Source organism: Solanum dulcamara, chromosome 6 (genome assembly GCF_947179165.1).
Source record: "Solanum dulcamara chromosome 6, daSolDulc1.2, whole genome shotgun sequence".
Taxonomy (NCBI): domain Eukaryota; kingdom Viridiplantae; phylum Streptophyta; class Magnoliopsida; order Solanales; family Solanaceae; genus Solanum; species Solanum dulcamara.
The window spans coordinates 9,896,095-9,906,878 of NC_077242.1; positions in this window are offsets into that span (position 1 = coordinate 9,896,095).

The window sequence follows — 10,784 nt, forward strand, 5'->3', positions numbered from 1 at the left end:
ATTTTTGGAATAATGATAATGAAGCAACCCCCTCAAATAAATATAAAGATATTAAGGCAAATCTTGCTAATAAAGATGATGACTTTGAAGGCTTTTATGAAAATATTGACTGAAGAACTGATCATCTAACTGAGGATAAAAAAAATTATAAAAATAGTTAGATTTTTTTATTATGTTTGCTATTATGTTGTCCTTCTTAAATGTTTTTCTTAAGGCATTATGTCTTACTAATTTCTACTTTTTAGTGCATTTTCTTAAGATTTCTTATGTTGTTAGTATTCACGTTCTTATAATATATATATTTTTTATGAAAAATATATAAATTCCTAAGTCATCAGTTGGATCCATATTCAATTATGATGATATATGTATTCTAGATAGTGTCACTACACACATTATTTTAACAGATAAGAAATATTTTTCTTATTTGATTACGAAAGAAATTAATGTTAATACAATATCTAATAGTACAAGATTAATTGAAGGCTCTGAAAAAGAAAAAATATTACTTATCGAAGGAACAAATTTGACAATTAATGAAGCATTATATTGTAGTAAGTCTCAAAGAAACTTATTAAATTTCAAAGACATTCGTCAAAATGGCTATCATATTGAGACTACAAATGATGAAAAAATGAATATCTTTATATTATTACAATGATGTCAAGCAAGAAGTTTATACTTGAAAAATTACTCGTTCTTTCATCCGGCTTATACTTCACAAGTGTTAGCATGATTGAACCAAGGTCTTCTAACTCAAATGATTTTATCATTTGGCATGACCGGTTGGGTCATTCCAGTTCTAATATGATGTGCAAAATAATTGAGGGTTCTCATTTACACTCTTTGAAGAACCAAAAGATTCTTCAATTTAAAGAATTTTCTTGTGTTGCATGTCTCAGGACAAATTAATTACTAGACCATCAGTAATTAAAGTGGGAATTGAATCTTTATCATTTTTGGAATGTATACAGGGTGATATTGTTACACCCCACACTCTTGAGCTCGTAATGTCCCTTAAGTTTCGTAGAAATTATCATGTGAGCCACATAAGCTACGACACTATCAAACAACACTAAGAAAGGGAGAATGTGATACCCCATAGTAGGAAAGGTTGGAAATAGGGCCATGAGAAGTCGGAAGGAGTTGGAGGCCAAGTAATGAGTCGTAGGACTCGATTTACCTACGTAAGCTACTAACTTAGAAGTCTTACATACTTAAGCTACTTGAATACATACCAAGCTTACGTAGCACAGATTACATAGGTTCTTAAAATAGGACGAGATTACGAACCCACGAGGAGGAGGAGAGAATGACACATGGCAGCAAAGAAGGAGTAACACGTGGCAGTAGCTGAAGCAAGCAGCTGACTCACCTACCTACTTGGGGCGGGGAGGGGGGGAGGACCCCACTGCCACGTGGCAGACCCTCATTGAGCGCATGGATGCATTGGCCCAATAGGAGATGGACACGTATCACCTACAAGGCAGCCCATATATATACATGTTTTTTGACCCATAAGTCATTTTTCATCCAAAACCTTCAGCCACAAAAAGAAAAGGAAACCCTAAGGCTAAGAGAGAGTAGCGTCGGCCAAGAAAGAGAAAAAGGTAGGTTTCCAATTTTGTTCCGTAAATTAATTATTTGAGATATCCTATGGTGATATAGCGGTGTTTGATAATGTAAAATTTCATTTTGTAGCATCAAGGAAGTGATACAAATAGTCCGCTTAATTTCAGCACATTTAGAGAAGTTTCGAGGTGCAATTTGGCAAGTTTTGGCCAATTTCGGATAAGGTAAGGTTTCTCCTTTCAATTTGGAATTTATGGTGTGGTTATGGAGTGTATTACATGCCTTGTATGTGGATAGAAGTATAAAAATTTCATAGAGATGCTTGACGTTCAAAACAAACTAAATTGGAGTCGTTATAGTTAAATTGTAGTCGAAGCAAGGTGTTATGCTTGTGGTGTGCGGCTGCAGGTGTGTGGTGGTGTGTTGCAGGGTTAGAAAATGGTCTATATAGGGCATAGGTTCTGCTGGTTGCAGCCACACGACCCTTCATTTCTTATAGTTAAAGGTTTTACGAAATAGAAATTAAAAACCCTCTTTTGGTAAATAGTTCTGCTGTTTGGAACTTATATTGCATCATATTGTGGTATTTCTATGTTGTATAGCTTATGGTTGTTATGGTTGTTGTGGCTTCTAAGGTTTGGGGGTAAAACTTAATTGTTGATAGGACAAGTCATAGGAGAGGTGCTGTCCGATTTCCGTTAAACCCCTTAACTAACTAAGGAACTAGTCGAGAAGGCGAGCGAGGAAATGAGTTCTATGAATACTCGTAGGTAATCTAAGATGATAAAAAGTATAAGGTTGTTAATACTTGCATTGCTTTCATGTTATCTAGGTTCAAAGAACGACGAGGCGAATGGAATAAAGAGTAACCCGTAAGAGGTATGTAAAGCCTATCATTTCTCTTCTTTGGCATGTCCTAGATATAAGTAAAAAATGATATGATTTCTGAGGTGATTCCATTCCTAAGTGTCTCTTATTCACTTCTGGAGGTTGAACTTTTATAATAGTTGAGCTACTTTCCTTGAACCTTCTATATGCTAAGGAATTAATGAATATACGGGCTCCTAGTTGTAAGGACGATATGAAAACAAGTTCTCTGGAGTCCTTAAGTGGTTAGCATTACTTTAGTACGTGTCTAGGGACCCTGAGATGCTACTTAATATAGCCTCTAATGGCATTTAGAGGGCAACCAAGATGACAACACTACTACTCGGGTCCTCAAATGATAGCTTAATCCTCGTATACTATCGGGTCTCTAACAATGTTTTAAATTGCATATGGTTACTCACTACTCTACTCGTGCATAATGTAACCCTTCCATCACTGAGTCCCGGGCTAGGTACGTAGACGTGTGCAGTTTACTACATTATCCACCAAGTCCCTTACTAAAGGGTCGGATACGCTACACGAGGATATGATAATGCAATGACATGAAAAACTCACTGAGTCCCTCACTAGAGGGCCGGATACGTATGTATATATATGATGATGTATTGTAATAAGGTGGTGATGGAGTCGTGCCTATGATGGTCCTACAAATATGGTTCACCGAATCCCTGGCTATATTGTATAATTTGAGCATGCATATTTTTATGATTCACAGGGTACAGGTATAGATTTCTTATATGACATTTTATCCCCTGCTTCTCTGTTTCATATATGCTTCCAGTTATGCTATATTATGTTTTCCATACTCAGTACATATGTCGTACTGACCCCCTTTCTTCTAGAGGTTGCATTGATGCTCATAGGTACAGATACACAGTTTAGGGATCCGCCAACATAGAAGTCTCACTCAGCGGTCCAGAGGTGCTCCTTTGTTCTGGAGCCTAGATTTTGGTATTAAACCCTGATGTATATATTTCTGTTCACGGGTATGGTAGGGGCCCTGTCCCGCCTTATGTTATTGTTCTTACTCTTAAAGGCCTGTGGATATGTACGTGGGTTATATATGAGTTGTATATGCACAGTTGTGCTGATCTGGCTTGCGAGTTGGGGCATTCCCGGTGTTGTGACAGCCTTGTCTACTCACGTGTTTGTGTATTATGGAACGACCCTATATGTTATGACAGCCTTGTCGGCTTGTATGTTTTCTTATCTGTTGGTACACTATGAGTCGAACAAGAAACGGCTTTACTTATAGTTGGCAGGGGTACACGCGTGTGTCAAGTTAGGGCACCCGTCACGGCCTACGAGGTTGGATCGTGACAGATATATGCCGGCCCATTTACCCATCATGTGCACCATTTAAATATTATATGGTTTTAATAGATGCATCTATAAGATGGTCACATTTGTGTTTATTATCAACTCGTAATATGATATTTGCGAGATTACTTGCTCAAGTAGTTAAGTTAAGTTAAGAGCACAATTCCCAGCTATGCAATAAAGACAATTCATCTTGATAATGCAGGTGAGTTCATATATCAGGCATTTAATGATTATTGTTTGTCAACTGGGATAACAATTGAATATCCGGTTGTTCATAATCATACTCAAAATAGTCTAGTGAAATCATTGATTAAACGTATTCAATTAATTGCTAGACCAATGCTTATGAGAACAAAACTTCTCATTTCATTATGAGGTCATGCTATTTTGCATGCAGCAAGTCTTGTGCGGATAAAACCCATAAGTTATCATAAAGTATCCTCATTATAATTGATTTTTGGTCAGGAGCCGAACATTTTCCATTTTAGAATATTTGGATATGCGGTATATTTTCCAATTGCTTCACCACAACGTACAAAGATGGGAACCCAAAGAATATTGGAGATATATGTTAAAATATTTGGAACCTATAATTGAAGATTTATTTACTGCAAGATTTGTTGATTGTCATTTTGATTAATCAGTATATCCAACATAAGGGGGAGAAAATAAGTAGCTGAAAAAGGAAATATATTGAAATTCATTATCATTACTTCATTTACATCCTCATACAAATAAATGTGAACAAAAATTTTAAATGATAATCCATTTGCAAAATATTGCAAATCAACTGTCAGATGCATTCACTGATCTATCAAGAGTTACTCAATCTCATATTCCAGCTTATAATGCTTCAATTCGAGTTGATATTCCGGTAGGACAGTTAATTAATGTAAATAAGTCTAAACCACGCTTAAAATGTGGTAACCCGGTCGGTTCCAAAGATAAAAATCCTGGAAAGAAAGGAGACTTAACAATTGATAAAACCTTGGAAGAGGTTGAGGTGCCTGAAAATAATAAGAAATTTCAATAAAGTATGTCTCATTAGGAAAAATATGGAAATAAAATAATATAATTGTCGACAATAATTTTACTTATAGTGTTGCTATTGAAATAATGCAACAAAATAAGAATTTTTAAACCAAAATTTGTTGAGGAATGATTGGCCAAAATGGAAAGATGCAATTCCAGTTGAATTAGCTTCGCTTGAAAAATATGAAGTTTTCAGACCGATAGTCCGAGCACCTGAAGGTATAAATCTAGTGGAAGTACAAATGGGTCTTTGTGCGAAAACAAATGAGAAAAATGAAGTCGCAGGATATAAAACACGACTTTTGGCACAAGAATTTTCGTAAAGACATGACATTAATTATATGGAAACATATTCTCCTGTGGTGGATGCAATCACTTTCAGATATCTTATAAATATGGCAGCTCATGAAAAACTTGACATGCATCTGATGGATGTCGTTACAACCTATTTATATGGCTCTCTAGACAATGATATCTTTATGAAAATTCCTGAAGGATTTAAAATGCCTGAAATATATAAAGATTTCCGGAAAAATTGTTCAATAAAACTTCAAAAATCCTTATATAGGTTGAAACAATCAGGGAGAATGTGGTACAATCGTCTTAGCGAATATTTACTAAAAGAAGCATTTAAAATGATCCAATTTGCCCTTGTGTCTTTATGAAAAAGGCCTGGATATAAATTTGTCATAATAGCTATATATGTTGATGATTTGAATATCATCGAAACTCCTAAAGAACTTTCAAAGGCAATAAAATGTCTGAAAAAGGAATTTGAAATGAAAGACCTCAGAAAGATAAAATTTTGTCATGATTAATAAATGGGATATTTGTCCATCAATCAACATATACTAAAAATATTTTATAGATATTTTCATGGATAAAGTACATTCACTGAGTACCCTAATGATTGTGAGATCTCTTGATATTAATAAAGATCTATTTCGATCTCATAAAAATGACGAAGAGCTTGTTGGTGCAGAAATATCATATCGTAGTGCACTTGGTGCATTAATGTATCTTGCCAACAATTCTAGACCAAATATAGATTTCTCTGTAAACTTGTTAGCAAGATTTAGTTCTTCTCTGTAAACTTGTTAGCAAGAGACGTTCCAACAAAATTGTACATATGAAGACAATGTTTCATATATAACTCAACTGAAGGGAGGATACATTAAAGGAGACAGAACAAAATATATTTCACCAAAATTCTTTTTTACTCATGATCTTCAAAATAAGGGTAAATAGATGTCCAACAAGTTCGTTCAAGTGATAATTTAGCAGATATGTTTACCAAGGCATTGCCGACTTCAACCTCTGAGAAAATGAGATACAAAATTGAAATGCGTCGTCTTTGAGATATTAAGTAATTTTCTCATCAGGGGGAGTAAATATGCGTTGCACTCTTTTTTTCTTAACCAAGGTTTTTATCCCAATGGGTGTTTCCTGGTAAGGTTTTTAACGAGGCAGCAAATAATGCGTATTAGGAATAAAGATATATACTTGTTGTTTCATTAGAACTTTTATTTTACATTGATATCTAAGGGGGAGTGTTGTAAAATAATATATTTCATGTTGTGCTCCACCACAATTTATTTCCACTATTATGTGTTTCCACCACAATTTATTTTTTCTTTTAGGCCTAAAAATAACCATTCTTGTAAGCATGAATGGATATAAAAACGATAAGAAAACATATAGATTACTCACTTTCTCTCTCTTCCGTCTTCTAAATTTGGTTTATCATTTTATTTATAATAGTTACGTATTTTTTATTTAAGTACTTTTGCACAAAATTTTACTAGTTCATTTAATTTGTGTACTTTGTGTTATCTTTAGAGATGAGTTTTGACCCTTTTTTCTCACAAATGAGGCTGTGAATCAAGATAACTCTGTGAGGGTATATGGGCTAGACGTGTTAAATAAGATTAATCAAGTTGATATTATTGGCCGAGTAAGATATTAGAGAGTTTTATTTGAGATGTAGGCCCAATTAGCTATTGTTAAAAAGGTCTAGGAATAAAAAAGAACAGTTATGCAAATTATATCGAAGCTTTAACTATCAGTTATCTCTCATCTTCATTCTTTGTTCTAGTATATCATCCCTGTGGCTACCTTCTTCTCTTTCAATCTTTCCTTTAGTTAGTGTTTATTACTTTGTTGTGTGTATTCTACATTTTAACTTGTATTCAATGATTATAATTTATATCAGAGCTTGTGTTGGAAATCGGGTTTGATTCAAATGAGGTCTATAATATATGAGGTTATACTTATATAGAAGGAAAATCGATCGACTTCAAGCCATGAAATTCAAGCTGATATGAGCAAGGGCGGAGCCAGCTTGCACCGAGAGGTTTATCTAAACTTCCTTCGATGGATTATAAAGTTATGATCAAAAACACTCCTTAATTATTCATATGATTATAAATTATATTTTATTAACGTAAAGATAAAATTTAATTAAAAATTGTTTTCTATTCTAAAAAAATAATATTTTTAGGGACAAACTAAAAAAGAAAGTCATGAGATATAAATTGAGACAGGGATATTAGATCTTACCATGAAAAGTAACTGACATATCCCTAAAGAGATACACGTAAAGCAAGCATTTTGAGAGAATCACAAAGGGAAGACCATAATGAATTTGCAAACAAAAAGCATAGAGACTATAGGGTGTGTCTGGTATGAAAGAGAATATATTTTATGGAAAATATTTTTCTGGAGAATATTTTTTTGAATCATAAGTTGGTTATATATTTATTTTTAGTGCTTAGTAAGTAAATAAAAAAATATTATCTTATAAGCATTTATATATATTCTGACAAAACACTATAAAATTAGGAGGGGGGCCTCAGAGGTGGCAGGGGTGGGATGATCAATGGGTAGGGGTTGGGTATGTGAGGAGGATACAATAAACATAGAATGTCATATGATACTGGTTTTCCCTACTTTCATTAATAAAGTTATTTTTCTCATTTTTAAGCAACTTTTTTTCCTAAAAAAATAATTTTCAATAGTTTTATTCAACCAAACATGCATACAAAACACACCCTAAATATAATAGAGTTTAAGTTATATATATGGGAACCTTACATAAATATACTATATTAAGAAAATATTTATTATTTATAGCGATAATATTTTTTTTCACTAAACACTTATAATACATTTATAATACAGTTTTAATATAATTTTAATACATATTAGCGAGAATAATTTATAAAACTCATATAATACAAATTTTATTTATGGATAATATATTTATCACATATTTTAATACATTTATATTACATTGTGTCAATTTCTTACCAAACAAGTATAATATATTTTAAAACACTTATAATACATTTTTATTGCATGCATAATTCACTTTTAATACATGACAGATATATCATAATATTGTTATGTATTGCTATAAATAGTAATAAATAAAAAGTATTGCTAAAATCAGTATTTTTTTGTTAAAAAGTCGTTTTCCTGATAATTTTTCCTATATATATCGTTAGGTAAATATGCGTTGATAGTAACTGTGACAGAGTTAAAGTTATATACAACAACAACGAACCCAGTGTGATCCCACCATGTGGGGTCTGGGGAGGGTAGAGTGTACGCAGACCTAACCCCCACCTTAAAAGGTAGGGCGGCTGTTTCCGAAAGACCCTCGGCTTAAGAGAGAAGAACAAGGGAGGAGAAACAAGGAAAAACAAGACATAGATCAGTAAAGTCAGGCATATAACAGACAATAGTTTGATCGTAGTTCAATATTCATAGCAGATCTTTATTTTGACAGTGACCTGGACACTCTACAAGGTAGAAGGAGTGAAAGAATAAGAACAAATAATGGTATTAATTAAACATGAGACTATTCACTCTGTTTGTATTATTGTAGCCCATCATATCACAATGTATTGTAGTGTATTATTTTGCAGATACATTGTATCGTCGTTGTTGTTAATAATATTTATTAGTGTTAAAACTTTTGTACTATTGAAAATGAAGAAAAGTAATGGTATAAGTATTATTTTACAAAAAGCGTATATAACTTAAATTCACAATGATATAATAATCTAAAAAAAAATTAAGTTTATATACCATGATAGTATATAAACTTAATATGTTACCAACATATTAACTTACGATTAATTTTAGGCTACCAATTAATAGCTACTTAAATAGAGCAAGTGCCTATAATAGGAATTGAAGTACAAAGAGATAGCAACTAGATGGAGACGATTAGGGTTTCACAATTGGCTTGCTGATTGAATCTACAAAGTAAATACCTGATATAATATGTCTAATTATACTAAGGAGATTGTTTGATAGGTGAGATATAGGTTAAGGATAAAATTTATATTGTATTCGATTGATAGTATAAATTTATATTATAATAAATTTATATCGTACTTTAACTAAATGCAATATAAATTTTATCCCAAACTTACAACCTATTGATCAAATTTTTAGGAGGTCAAAAATGCTTATAATTTTTAAAAAGCGTTTTTAATTTATTTCTTTTTAAAATATGAGGTGCTTGCACAATCTTTTGGGAGAAATTAAATGCTTTTATGGAGTAGATTTTTCAAAAGCTAGAAAAAATAACTTTTGTCCAAAAGTACGTTTTAAAAGCACTTTTCAAATTCAACTATCATTTTACTGGAAAATTACACAATATAAAATTTTCTGCAAATATTTGTATTGTAAGAATTGAAATTCAGTAGTCGGAATTAAACTTTTGATGAGTTGGTCAATCTAGGTTGTAGGGATGTTTGGGATTCCTTCACCCTTAACCACATATTTCAAATTTGAGCCTTTCAAATGAAAAAAGTCATGTTGGAAACGACGCCCTGAGTGTTGCAATGCATAAATTGTTGTCATTCCTTGATCACTATGAAGAATATTTAGGAGAAAAAATAACTCTATTTTACAAGAATAGAATTACAGAGAATTTACACCAACAATTTTTCTCTACAAAAAAAACTCACCAAACACTCTCTTCTTCTCACAAGTGAAACATAAGGTTTTATTTATAGCCTTAAAATGTGGTTGGTGGTTGAATTTTCCATTCAACAATGGCAGTTGATGGCTTCAACAATGGTGGCTGATGGCTTCTGGAATTGTGGGCTTTTAGAATGGGTTGTTGGATTCTCCTTCGTATAGATCTTCACTAGTTTCAATAGTTGTTGATCCATCACCTCGCATATACAGTGATAGAGAATGTCGATATGCTTTGTCCGAGAATGATACATTGAGTTTTTGCTTAAATCAATAGCACTTTCACTATCACAATGTATCTTATACTCTGTTTGATTCATCCCTAGTTCTTGGAGAAACTGCTTTAACCACAACATTTCTTTACCAGCTTCTGCTACAGCAATGTACTCTGCTTCAATTGTGGATAGTGCAACACACTTCTGTAATCTTGACTGCCATGACATAGCTTCCCCTGCAAAAGTATAAAGTTATCCCGAAGTTGATTTTCTACCATCAGGATCTTCTGCCATATCTGAATTTGTATAGCCTTCCAAGACTGGATCAGCTCCTCCAAAGCACAGACTTGATTTTGAAATACCCTTAAGATACCTAAGAATCCACTTAACTTCCTCCCAATGTTTCTTTCCAGGGTTAGAAAGAAAATGACTCACCACATCTACACCATGTGCGGTATCTAGCCTTGTGCAAATCATGACATGCATCAGACTTTCAACTACTGAAGAATATGGAATTGTAGACATCTCCTCAATCTCTTTGTTGGATGAGGGGTACGAACTCTTGCTCAACTTGAAGTGATTTGACAAAGGGGCACCTACCGGTTTGGCATTACTCATATTGAACCGTTTAATCTCCCGTTCAATATAATTTTCTTGAGATAGCCATAACTTCTTATTTCTCCTATCTTGAGTTACTTGCAATCCAAAACTTTGTTGAGCTGGACCTAAGTCTTTCATTTCAAAGGACTTAGAGGGTTCTTT